General features: G+C 35.5%; 1 pseudogene; it reads left to right on the forward strand.

The window, feature by feature from the left end:
- The first annotated feature begins 922 nt into the window (after positions 1 to 922).
- LOC102496560 (nuclear receptor subfamily 1 group D member 2 pseudogene) lies at positions 923 to 2,323 on the forward strand (annotated as a pseudogene).
- The last annotated feature ends 10,246 nt before the right edge of the window (positions 2,324 to 12,569 follow it).

Genomic DNA, 12,569 nt, shown 5'->3' on the forward strand with positions numbered 1-12,569 from the left:
GCTCTTGTCACAGTGAGGGTTCCCAGAACACTTTCCAGTCCTCCTCCTCTTCTGTTGCATCTTCTCCAAATAGCTCTAATTCTGATACCAACGGGAATCCCAAGAATGGTGATCTCTCCAACATTGAAGGCATCCTGAAGAACAGTCGTCTAGACTGTTCTGTGAAAACAAGCAGATCGAGTGCAGCGGGGATGACCAAGAGCCACAGTGGAGTGACGAGTAAGTTTCTTCATTTTCTAGAGGTTGCTGCCACTTATTGCAGACAGGACTGACTTTACCAACTTTTCATTGGGAGGGGGAACCATTACATTTGGGTATACTTTTTATCTTCTATTGGACTATCATAGATTAGTTAGGGAAGCAATCAGTGACGATTTCAGAAGTTATAGCTTAGGGACTGTCATAATTCATTCTTGCCTCAGAGCAAGGTAGTTACACACTCCTCCTGCCTCTGTTCCCCTGGGGGGTGCTCCCCTTACCCCATGTTCACAGTTACTTTCTTCTGGACTCCTAGTACTGAACCTTCTTTCGAGGACACTACTTATTTGTGGCAATAGGCTTATTGTCATGAAGTTGGGGGTGGGAACATTTGGGATCAGGAAACAGCAGCATTGGAATAACCATGTGAGTAATGGGATTTATACTCCAAAGTGAGTGTGGAAGTAACAAGAACTGGTGTAGGGGAGAGGGTTGGAGGGATTGGAGCATAATCTAGACTTTAACAAGTACAGCTGCCTGTGGACACATCCCTTTACAGTTCTTACTGAATGGCCTCTTTGCTTGAATTTCTTTTTCTTTTTAATTTGCTGGAGAGTGGATGTGCTCGCAGGAGAGAGACGAGAGAGAGGAAAAGTGAGAAAGCATTTCTTATGAGGGGTAGTCACACTTCAGACCCTCCTCCATTTCTCCTTTGTGGATTTGGATGTCAAGAGACGCTGTTCGGTTTGGTCATATCTCTAAGCGTGAAAACAGAGGATGCTAATTGAAATGCAAAGTGCGGTGAAGACCATCATGAACAGCCAGTTCAGTGGTCACTTCCAGAGTGACACATTAGTAGAACATCATGAACAGACAGCCTTACCAGCCCAGGAGCAGCTGTGACCCAAGCCCCAGCTGGAGCAAGAGAACATGAAAAGCTCTCCTCCTCCCTCTTCTGATTTTGCAAAGGAAGAAGTGATTGGCATGGTGACCAGAGCCCACAAGGATACCTTTTTGTACAATCAAGAGCAGCGAGAAAACTCAGCTGAGAGCATGCAGCCCCAGAGAGAACGGATTCCCAAAAACGTGGAGCAGTATAATTTAAATCACGACCACTGTGGCAATGGGCTTAGCAGCCATTTTCCCTGTGGTGAGAGCCAGCAGCATCTCGATGGACAGTACAAAGGGAGGAGCGTGATGCATTACCGGAATGGGCACGCCATTTGTATTGCAGATGGACACTGCATGAACTTCTCCAGTGCTTATACTAAAAGAGTATGTGATAGAGCGCCCGCTGGTAGATGGATTTTCTCAGAATGAGAACAAAAGTAGTTACCTGTGCAACACTGCAGGGAGAATGCATCTGGTTTGTCCAATGAGTAAGTCTCCACACGTGGATCCTCATAAATCAGGGCATGAAATCTGGGAAAAATTTCCCATGAGTTTTATCCCAGCAGTGAAAGAAGTAGTGGAATTTGCAAAGCGTATTCCTGGGTTCAGAGATCTTTTTCAACATGACCAAGTCAACCTTTTAAAGGCTGGGACTTTTGAGGTTTTAATGGTACGATTTGCATCATTATTTGATGCAAAGGAGCGTACTGTCACCTTTTTAAGTGGCAACAAGTATAGTGTGGATGATTTACACTCAATGGGAGCAGGGGATCTGCTAAACTCTATGTTCGAATTTAATGAAAAGCTAAATGCCCTCAACTTAGTGATGAAGAGATGAGCTTGTTTACAGCAGTTGTGCTGGTGTCTGCAGATCAATCTGGAATAGAAAACGTCAGCTCTGTGGAGGCTTTACAGGAAACACTCATCCATGCACTAAGGACCTTAGTAATGAAAAACCATCCAAACGAGGCCTCTATTTTTACAAAATTGCTTCTAAAGTTGCCAGATCTTCAATCTTTAAACAACATGCACTCTGAGGAGCTCCTGGCCTTTAAAGTTCACCCTTAAGGCCTTCAGTTATTTAAACCTGAACTGATGCTCACTGTATATTTTGTGCTCAAATGCTTATTTATATGTGTATACCATATGTGGAGATAGAAGAGGTCATTAAGACAATACAAGATTGTAGGCTCTATCTGTAACCATGCAGTAGCTGTTCGGAATGAGAGCACTTTAGCCGTGACTAGACATTGACCGCATTTTCCTGATAGACCAGTCAGCTGTGTCGCACTTAAGCTGAAGAAGTTACACTGAACAATAATCACACTGAATGTTAGACTTTTTCATCTGCCAAAACCAAAAATCATGTTATTCTCCCTGTGGTATATAAATATAACGCACAAAAAAGGGGAAAAAAAAAAGGAAAAACCCACACGCAGAAGTCTGTGAGAATTTAGAAACTGATTCTTTGAGGTAGAAGTGCTGTTGCGTGATGGAGATCCTGGTATTACCATTCGATCATTTGATCTGGTAATTGGAGACCGTGGGAATTAGATCTCCATGTCTGTATTTTACTCTGCCACTGTTGAAGTATACGATCCTGGCAGATTAATGACTGTGGAAAATGAGAACTGTTAGTGTCCCCAGTGACCCACCTCACAGAGATACTGAAAACAAATCTACAAAGCATATTTACCTCTTGGGAGATAGGCACTATGTAAATAAGGTAACATTTTTGTTATTAAAATGACTCAATACTCTTTTCTTATTTTTGAGCCTTTCTGGGAAATCACTTCATGGTCCACACCAGGGTTCCTGCATATGTGTGGGGTATCCTACTGATACACACATTCAGAGTTTATGGGTACATCAGATAGGTTATATGTGTATATAATATGTATGTGAATATAGTGATGCGTAAATATATTTCTTCACAATATTTTAAACTGCGAAGAACTTTATCAGACAATAAATTTAAAACAAGAGGTGTCAAAAGACCCAAATTAGGTGCATTTTACCTGTTGATGACATAATCATTGCTTTAAATGTGTAGACAGTAGAGTAGAATATTTGAATTTATGCTCTATTTTTGTTCATTTAAGCAACACTTAATGTAAAAGTGCAACAGGCAGTTGAGCCCAGGTTTTAAAAAACACGTACTTTAGAGTTTATCTTTGGTAAAATCTTTGGTTCAAGGTACTAGTTGTTGAAATCTTCAGATTCTTACCTTGTACTAAAAAAAGATTGCTTTGCTGCCCCTTATACACATGCTGCAGCTTGATGATAAAGAACTTTGATTCTTTCTGGAGAATGAATTAATTTTAAGTAAACTGTGCTTCATATGTTGGCATGTGTGTGTGCGTGTGTACGTGCGTGTGTGTGTGCATGTGTTGTGAGTCCACTCGTTTTTTTTCTAAATAACACTACAGGGATTTTGTCAAATTAGATTTAATCTATAATTTGAAAAGTCATTTAATGAGAACTGATAGTGTCCCCAGTGACCCACCTCACAGAGATACTGAAAACAAATCTACAAAGCATATTTACCTCTTGGGAGATAGGCACTATGTAAATAAGGTAACATTTTTGTTATTAAAATGACTCAATACTCTTTTCTTATTTTTGAGCCTTTCTGGGAAATCACTTCATGGTCCACACCAGGTTCCTGCATATGTGTGGGGTATCCTACTGATACACACATTCAGAGTTTATGGGTACATCAGATAGGTTATATGTGTATATAATATGTATGTGAATATAGTGATGCGTAAATATATTTCTTCACAATATTTTAAACTGCGAAGAACTTTATCAGACAATAAATTTAAAACAAGAGGTGTCAAAAGACCCAAATTAGATGCATTTTACCTGTTGATGACATGATCATTGCTTTAAATGTGTAGACAGTAGAGTAGAATATTTGAATTTATGCTCTATTTTTGTTCATTTAAGCAACACTTAATGTAAAAATGCAACAGGCAGTTGAGCCCAGGTTTTAAAAAACACGTACTTTAGAGTTTATCTTTGGTAAAATCTTTGGTTCAAGGTACTAGTTGTTGAAATCTTCAGATTCTTACCTTGTACTAAAAAAAGATTGCTTTGCTGCCCCTTATACACATGCTGCAGCTCGATGATAAAGAACTTTGATTCTTTCTGGAGAATGAATTAATTTTAAGTAAACTGTGCTTCATATGTTGGCATGTGTGCGTGCGTGTGTACATGCGTGTGTGCACGCATGTGTTGTGAGTCCACTCGTTTTTCTTTTTCCTAAATAACACTACAGGGATTTTGTCAAATTAGATTTAATCTATAATTTGAAAAATCATTTAGTGTGTAATCTACAGGCTTAGAATGGTTTAAAAACATGTCAGTCATATTTTAATAGTGGGCTTTATTAAGTAGATAAGACCAGCCTCTTATGACAGTAGGAGAAATAGCCAAAGTTAAGGAGTTATGAATGTTTCTCTGTTTCTCTGAAAGCTAGCAGCTAATTGGCCGTTTTGGTAACGATTGCCTTCTGTATAATGTTTGGATTATATAAAATTGCAAAAGTGGTAAGAGCCTGCTTTACTGTCCTAAGCCTGTTAATTCCATGACATGTGAGCAGAATACCTTATTTTGTAATCTTGTTTAACTTGTCCCTACTGGGACTTGAAGTTCTGTGGCACTGGTTAAGTAATTAAAAGAAGTTAAACCCTCTCATTATTAAAGAGGAAAGGTGATGGTGGTGTCTGTAACACAATATAAACCATGATTATGATTACCTGAAGTAGGTATGCCTTTTATGGGAATATACAGTACAGTTTTTGTGAATTCTTTACATGATAGCATTATCTTTTTATAATTTTTTCCTTAAGATAAACAAATGCATAGTTTTCTTCTATGAGGGATAGAAACAGCTTTTTGAAGTAATATTGAAAACCTCAAAGATCATGTTGATTCTTAATTTTTGCCTTTTGCATAAGCCTCTTTATAACGTGTATCTTTAAAACAGTTAAGTCGTTAGGAATGTGTTATAACCAGACCTGTTAGTATTGCTTATAAAACTTTTAGTTAGGTTCAATATATACATGTGTACATCTATATATAGGCATATAGATTTGTATTTTGTCTTGTAAATTTTTATTTGAATAAATTCTCCCTGTAGGTAATGGGAAAAAATTAATAGTTCATATGCCACTCATAGTATTTCTATATTTGAAAATAGCCCAATATGAAACTTCTAATCCTAAAATTAAACCAGCAGCCTATTACAAGCACATTCTTTGAGTCATTGGTTATAAATTTTATTAACTGCAGAGAAGACTACCAGTTTAGGGAACTTCCGAGTAGGTGGGACACTGTTGATTAATTAATAATGTACTGTATGAATTAAGTGATGCTTTAACTCTGATTTTACACTTTAAAGTTAAAATATGGGCATTATGTCAGCAAACTTAAAGGGCATTATGTCAGTAAGCTAAAACTTTTTTTTCTGTGCTTTTAATGTATCTCTACATGATCTGAGAGAGGATTCACGCTTCCAAAGGGTAATAGCTGAGGGAAAAGGGAGACATCTTGGGATGAAGCTTCTCTTTATGGTTATGGTTTAATTACAGATATACAAATTAGAAGGAACTTTCAGCAGATTAAGTATATAGCTTTCATATCTACATTTCAAAAAATTACCATTGTAACTTGATAAGAAATTATTTATTTTATGTAACATCATTGCAAAGCAAGGTGTAGGTGCTCAGCTAGATTCATTACTGTGCACGAGAGTAAATACCTATCTCAATTATTCCTTTTCTTTTCCAATATAAAGTTTGCTGAATGTACAAGAAGAGTTTATCACTTAGGATATAGAATTTTTTTAGGGGTCGGGGGGAGGGTCTCAGTCAGAAAATTGTTACCTATAAACAGATTGTCTTGATTTGATCCAAAACATAAAACTTGAAACTATTCTTGAACTGACACTGAAAAATAAAATGGCTATTGTTTTTTAAAAATGGTAGAAGTATATTGTTGACAGGATATGAGTTAAATTTTTTTTCTACAAACTGTAATGACAAACTGTAATTAAAAATGGTAGAAGTATATTGTTGACAGGATATGAGTTAAATTTTTTTTCTACAAACTGTAATGACAAACTGTAATAACATGGATAATACCTTCATGTTGCTGAGAAGTAATCTGTACATGGGGGGAGGGGGATAATAAATATTATTTCAAAAAAAAAAGTACTGAAGGAAGTGTTATACCAGAAACCTAAAGAGAGACAGACAGAAATACAATACAATACAATACAATACAATACAATACAATACAATACAATAAAAAAGAACAACAACAAAAAAAAAGCGCAAGAAAATGGCTAGTGGAATGACAAATCTGGAAATATTGATAATAACATTGAATGTTAACGAAATAAATTCTCCAGTCAAGAGACACAAACTGGCTGAATGTATAAACAAACAGAACCCTTTTATCTGCTACATACAAGAAATGCACCTCAGGGATAAAGATATACATATACTAAAAGTGAAGGGCTGGAAAAAATTTTCCAAACAGAAATCAAAAAGAGCTGGAGTCACAATACTGATTTCAAACAAAATAGGCTTTAACACAAAAACTGTAAGAAGAAAGAAAAGGGCATTATGTAGTACTAAAAGGAAAAATTCGCCAAGAATATAACACTCATAAATATCTATGCACCCAACTCAGGAGCATCCAGATACATGAAGAAAAGACTTCTAGGTCTAAATGAAGAGATAGACTGCAACATATTAATCATTGGGATCTCAACACCCCACTGGATCTTTGGATAGATAAACTAGATAAATAGAGAGAGAGAAAGAGAGAGAGAGAGATACAGGTTCTAAACAATATCATAAATCAAATAGACTTGGCAGACAACTATAGAACCTTACATCGGACAAGCACAAAATATACATTTTTCTCACCCCTACATGGAACTTTTTTGAGGTTTAACCACATGATAGGGCACAAAACAAGCTTTTATAGATTCAAATCCATAGAAACTATATCTAGCATCTTCTCTGACCATCATCGAATTAAACATGATAATAATCACAGAAAGAACCCTTAAAAAACATAAAAACATATGAAAACTAAACACCTACTCATGATAGACTTCATAAACACTGAAGAAACTAAGACTGAAATTTAAAAAATCATTGAAACTAATGATACTGAGCACACAAGTTTTCCTAACTTATGGAACACAGTAAAAGCAGTCATAAGAGGGAAGCTTATTGCAATTAGTGTGCATTATAAAAGATGTGGAAAGGATGCAGATAAACAACAACATACCTCAGGGAACTGAAAAAAAAATTAAAAGTGACAGAAGAAAAAAAGAAAGAAATATTCAAGCATAAATAAATGAAATAGTGAATAAATGAACTATACAGAATATACATGAAACATAAAGCTGGTTCTTTGAGAAGATAAACAAAAGTAACTCTCTGTTAGCTAGATTAATTAAGCACAAGTTTTCTTAACTTATGGAACACAGTAAAAGCAGTCATAAGAAGGAAGCTTATTGCAATTAGTGTGCATTATAAAAGATGTGGAAAGGTTGCAGATAAACAACAACATACCTCAGGGAACTGAAAAAAAAAGTGACAGAAGAAAAAGAAATAAATATTCAAGCATAAATAAAATAGCGAATAAATGAACTATACAAAATATACATGAAACATAAAGCTGGTTCTTTGGGAAGATAAACAAAAGTAACACTCTGTTAGCTAGATTAACTAAGAGAGAAAGAAACCAGATAAATAAAATTTGCAATGGAATGGGCAATATTACAACAGACATCATAGAAATACAAACATTATTAGATAATAAAATGAGTTACTATACGCCAACAAACAAGAAAACCTGGATGAGATGAACAAAAGGCAAGGTATGCAGGACACGGGAATTGGGCTACCAAGATTAAGTCAAGATGTTATAGAAAGCCTGATAGATCCATAACAGGCAATGAGATTTAATCAGAATAAATAACCTCTCAACAACAACAAGTCTAGGTCCTTATGGCTTCACATCCGAATTTTACAAAAATTTCAAAGATCTAAACCCCATCATACTCAAACTAGTTCTAAATATCCAAAAGGAAGAAACTTTCCCAAATTTATCTTATGAAACCTCTATCACCCTCATTCCCAAAACAGACAAGGACACAACATAAGGAAAACTAGAGAACAGTATCTCTGATGAATATAGATGAAAAAACTCTCAACAAGATACTTTAAATAGTATCCAACAACATATTTAAAACATTATTCATCACCACCAGGTAGGCTTTCTTCCAGGAATGTAAGTGTGTGGTTCGATGTACACAAAACTATAAACGTAATACACCACATTAAAAAAAGAAGGGAGAAAGAAACATATGATCATATCAGTTGATGCAGAAAAAGCATTTAATAGGATACAACATTCCTTTAGAAAAAACTCAGCCAAATCAGCATAAAAGGGACATTTCCCAGCACACACACACACACAAAAGCCATCTATGAAAAACCCATAGCCAACAATCACGTAATCACAAGCAGAGATAATTTTAGCTCTTCCTTCCCTACTGGAATGCCTTTTATTTCCTTCTCTTGTGTGATCACATTGTCTAGGACTTTCAGTACTATAGTGACTAGGAGTGGAGAAAATGGGCAGCCTTGTGTTGTACCAATTTTTAGTGCAAAGGCTTTCAGCTTTTCCCCATTCAGTATAATGTTAGCTACAGGTTTTTCATAGATGGCTTTTATTATGCTGAGAAGTGATCATTCTATGACAATTTTCCTGAGTGTCTTAATCATAAAGGAATGTCGTATTTTGTCAAATGCTTCTTCTGTATCAATTGAAATGATCACATGATTTTTATCTTTCTTTCTGTTAATATGGTGTATTACATTTATGGTTTTGCATATGTTGAACTACCCTTGCATGATGAATACCCTTTTTTATATGCTGTTGAATATGGTTAGCAAGTATCTTGTTGAGAATTTTTGCATCTGTATTCATCAGAGATATAGGTCTGTAGTTTTTCTTTTTTGTCTTATCCTTATCCATTTTGGGAATGAGGGCAATGGAGGCTTCATAGAATGAATTTGAAAATATTCCTTTCTTTTGGATCTCTAGAAAGAGTTTGAGTAGAATGGGGGTTACTCTGTTTTAAAAGTTATGTAGAATTCAGCAATGAAGCCATCAGGACCTGGTCTTTTGTTTTTTGGGAGGTTATTTATTACTGATTCAGTCTCATTGCTTGTTACCAGTCTATTCAGGCCTTCTATGTCCTCCTAAGTCAAACTTGGTAGATTCCATGGTCCAGTAATTTGTCTATCTCACCCAGGTTTTCTTCTTTGTTGGCATATAGTTGCTCATAGTATCCTCTAATGGTGTTTTGTATTTCTATTATATCTGTCTAATGTTGCCTGATTTATTGTGAATTTGTTTATCTGGTTCCTTTCTCTGTGGTTCTTAATTAGTCTAGATAATGGTGTCTCAATCTTGTTTATCATTTCAAAGAACCACCTTTTGCTCTCATTTATGCTCTTTATACTTCATTTACTTTCTATTTCATTTATTTCTGGTCCAATGTTTATTATTTCTTTTCTCCTGGCATTTTTGGGATTTTTCTGTTGTTGTTTTCCCAGTCCCCTGAGGCATGATGTTAGGTTGTCCCTTTGCTGCCTATCCATCTTTTTCTTGTGAGCACTAATTGCTATGAACCTCCCTCTTATGACTGCTTTGGCAGTGTCCCGTAAATTATGGAAGACTGTGTACTCATTGTCATTTGTTTCCATGAATCTTTTTATTTCATTCTTAATCTCTTCAGGAGTCATGAAGTCATTCATAATTAGGTTATTTAATTTCCATGCATTTGTGTGTTTTCGAGCGTTTTCCTGAGATTAATATCAAGTTTAATTCCATCATGGTTGGAGAAGATGCCGGATATAGTTTCTATGCCTTTGAATCTGTAAAGGCTGTGCCCTATCATGTGGTCAGTCTTCGAGAAAGAACCATGAAGCACTGAAAAAAATGTGTATTTGTGTGTGTGTGTGTGTTTGTAAAATTCTATAGATGTCTATCAAGTCTCTCTGATTTATGGTATAATTGAGGCCTTGAAACTCTTTGCTTATTTTTTGTCCCATTAACCTGTCTAAAGGAGACAACAGGATGTTGAGATCTTCGACAGTTACTGTGTTGCAGTCTATGTCTCTTTTTAGATCTAGCAGTCTTTCCTTTACATATTTGCATGTTCCTGAGTTCGATGCATAGATATTTATAAGCATTATTTTTCTTGGTTACCTAGTCCTTTTACTACTATACAATTCCCTTCTTTGTCTCTTCTTATGATTTTTGTCTTAAAGCCTATTTTGTCTGAAATAAGTATAGCGACTCCCATTCTTCTTTTGTTTCCATTTCTATGTAATCCCTTTATCCAGCCATTCACGCTTAGTCTATGCATGTCTTTATCCATGAGATGGGTATCTTGTAGGCAGCAGATGGAGGGTTTCTGATTTTTAATCCATTCAGCCAGTCTGTGTCTCTTGATGGGAGAATTTAATCCATTAGCATTCAATATATATTCATTGTGACAGAGATGAGGAAGTCTTTCTAGAACTTGAAGGAGGAGATAGACACATTAAAAAAATCATCAGGCAACCAGCAGATGGCATAATGCTTACATCACTGGACACCCATGATGTCAACCACAGTTAGAGTCCTGGACCTGGAAGCTTACACCTCATGCCAGGAGCGTGTGTATGAGTGCCCAAGATCCCAAGAGGAGAATGGAGGAGAAGGGATTGCAATGTGGCCATCTACTTTAGGGGGTGGTTCCTCACTTTCTGTCTCTCTAGTGAGTTCTCTGTCTCTCTAGTGAGTACACACATCCTCCAGCAAAAATCTCTAAAAAAAAAAAAAATCAGGATTTTTTTAGAGATGGAGAGATAAAGACAGTGATATTGGACCATGCAAAAGACAGAATCTCTGAGATGGAAGATAAAATCATTGACTTAGAGAAAAAAATAATAAAAATATAATTTTTAAAAATGAGGACAACATATGGAAAATACTATTAAATGATGAAGTGTTTGGATAATAAGTATTAAAAAATGTGAAAAAGCAGAAAAGGGCATAAAAAATCTAGTCTATGAAATATTCACAAATAATTTCCAAAATCTAGAAAAGCATTCAGACATCTAGACCCAAGAAATACACAAGTCCACAAATTTAATGAAATAAGAATATCCTTTCTACAGCGCATCATAGCAAGAATGGTAGAAAGTTCAGACTGACAAAATGGTAAGAGAGAAATGTGAAGTCACTTACAAAAGTTACCCTATTAGGCTAAAATCAGACCTTGCACCTCAATGCATGCATGCAAGAAAAGAATGGAAGGAGACATATTCAAATACTAAAAGAAAAACAACTTCAACCAAGAGTATGATACCCAATAAGATTTTAATTCTAATGAGAACAAATAAAATCATTCACAGAAAAACAAAATCTGAAAGAATTAATCAATATTATACCAGCACTTCAAGAAGTACTGAATGGAAGAAAACTGAAGAGAGACAAACAAAAATAAGAGAGAAAAAAAGGCTAACATAATGGCAAGGACAATCTACAAATATCAGTAATAACATTGAATGTTAATGAATTAGATTCTTCAATTAAAAGACACACACTGGTCGACTGGATTAAAAAACAGAAACTTTCTATTTGCTGATAACAAGAAACACACTTCATGGAGAAAGACATACATAAACTAAAAGTGAAGTGCTAAATATGATATTCCATGTAAACGGACAGCAAATAAAGGCTGGAGTCATGATACTGGTATCAGACAAATTAGGATTTAGAACAAAACCTGAAGAGACAAATAAGGCATTTTGTAGTACTCAAAGAGCTAATACACCAATAAGATATAACATTTATAAATGTTTATGTACTTTTTTGGGAACAACCAGGTATGGGAAAGAAAGACTGCTAGGAGAGTTAGAACAAGACACTAGAGACAAGGAGAGTTAGAACAACACACTAATCATTGGGGAGCTCAACACCTCACTATCTCCTGTAGACAGATCATCTAGACAAAAAATAAGCAAAAAGATACAGGATGTATCAAATGGACTTGACAGACACTTATAGAACGTTCAACATCCCCTCAAAAAAAAAAAAAAGAATATATATTTTTCTAACCCCGACATGGAACACTTTTGAAGATTGACCACATGATAGGGCAGAAAACAAGCCTTTACAAATTCAAAGGCTATATTCAGCTTCTTCTCTGAACATGATGGAATTAAAATTGAAATGAACTTCAGAAAAATGAATCTCAAAAATACACAAACATCTGGAAGCTGAACAACCTACTCCCGAATGACTTCACAACAATTGAAGAAATTAAGACTGAATTACAAAGATTCATAGAAACCAGTAATTGTGAAGTTCATAGCAGTGAGTGCAAATAT

This window comes from Tupaia chinensis, unplaced genomic scaffold, assembly GCF_000334495.1.
Source record: "Tupaia chinensis unplaced genomic scaffold, TupChi_1.0 Scaffold145627_1, whole genome shotgun sequence".
Lineage (NCBI taxonomy): Eukaryota > Metazoa > Chordata > Mammalia > Scandentia > Tupaiidae > Tupaia > Tupaia belangeri.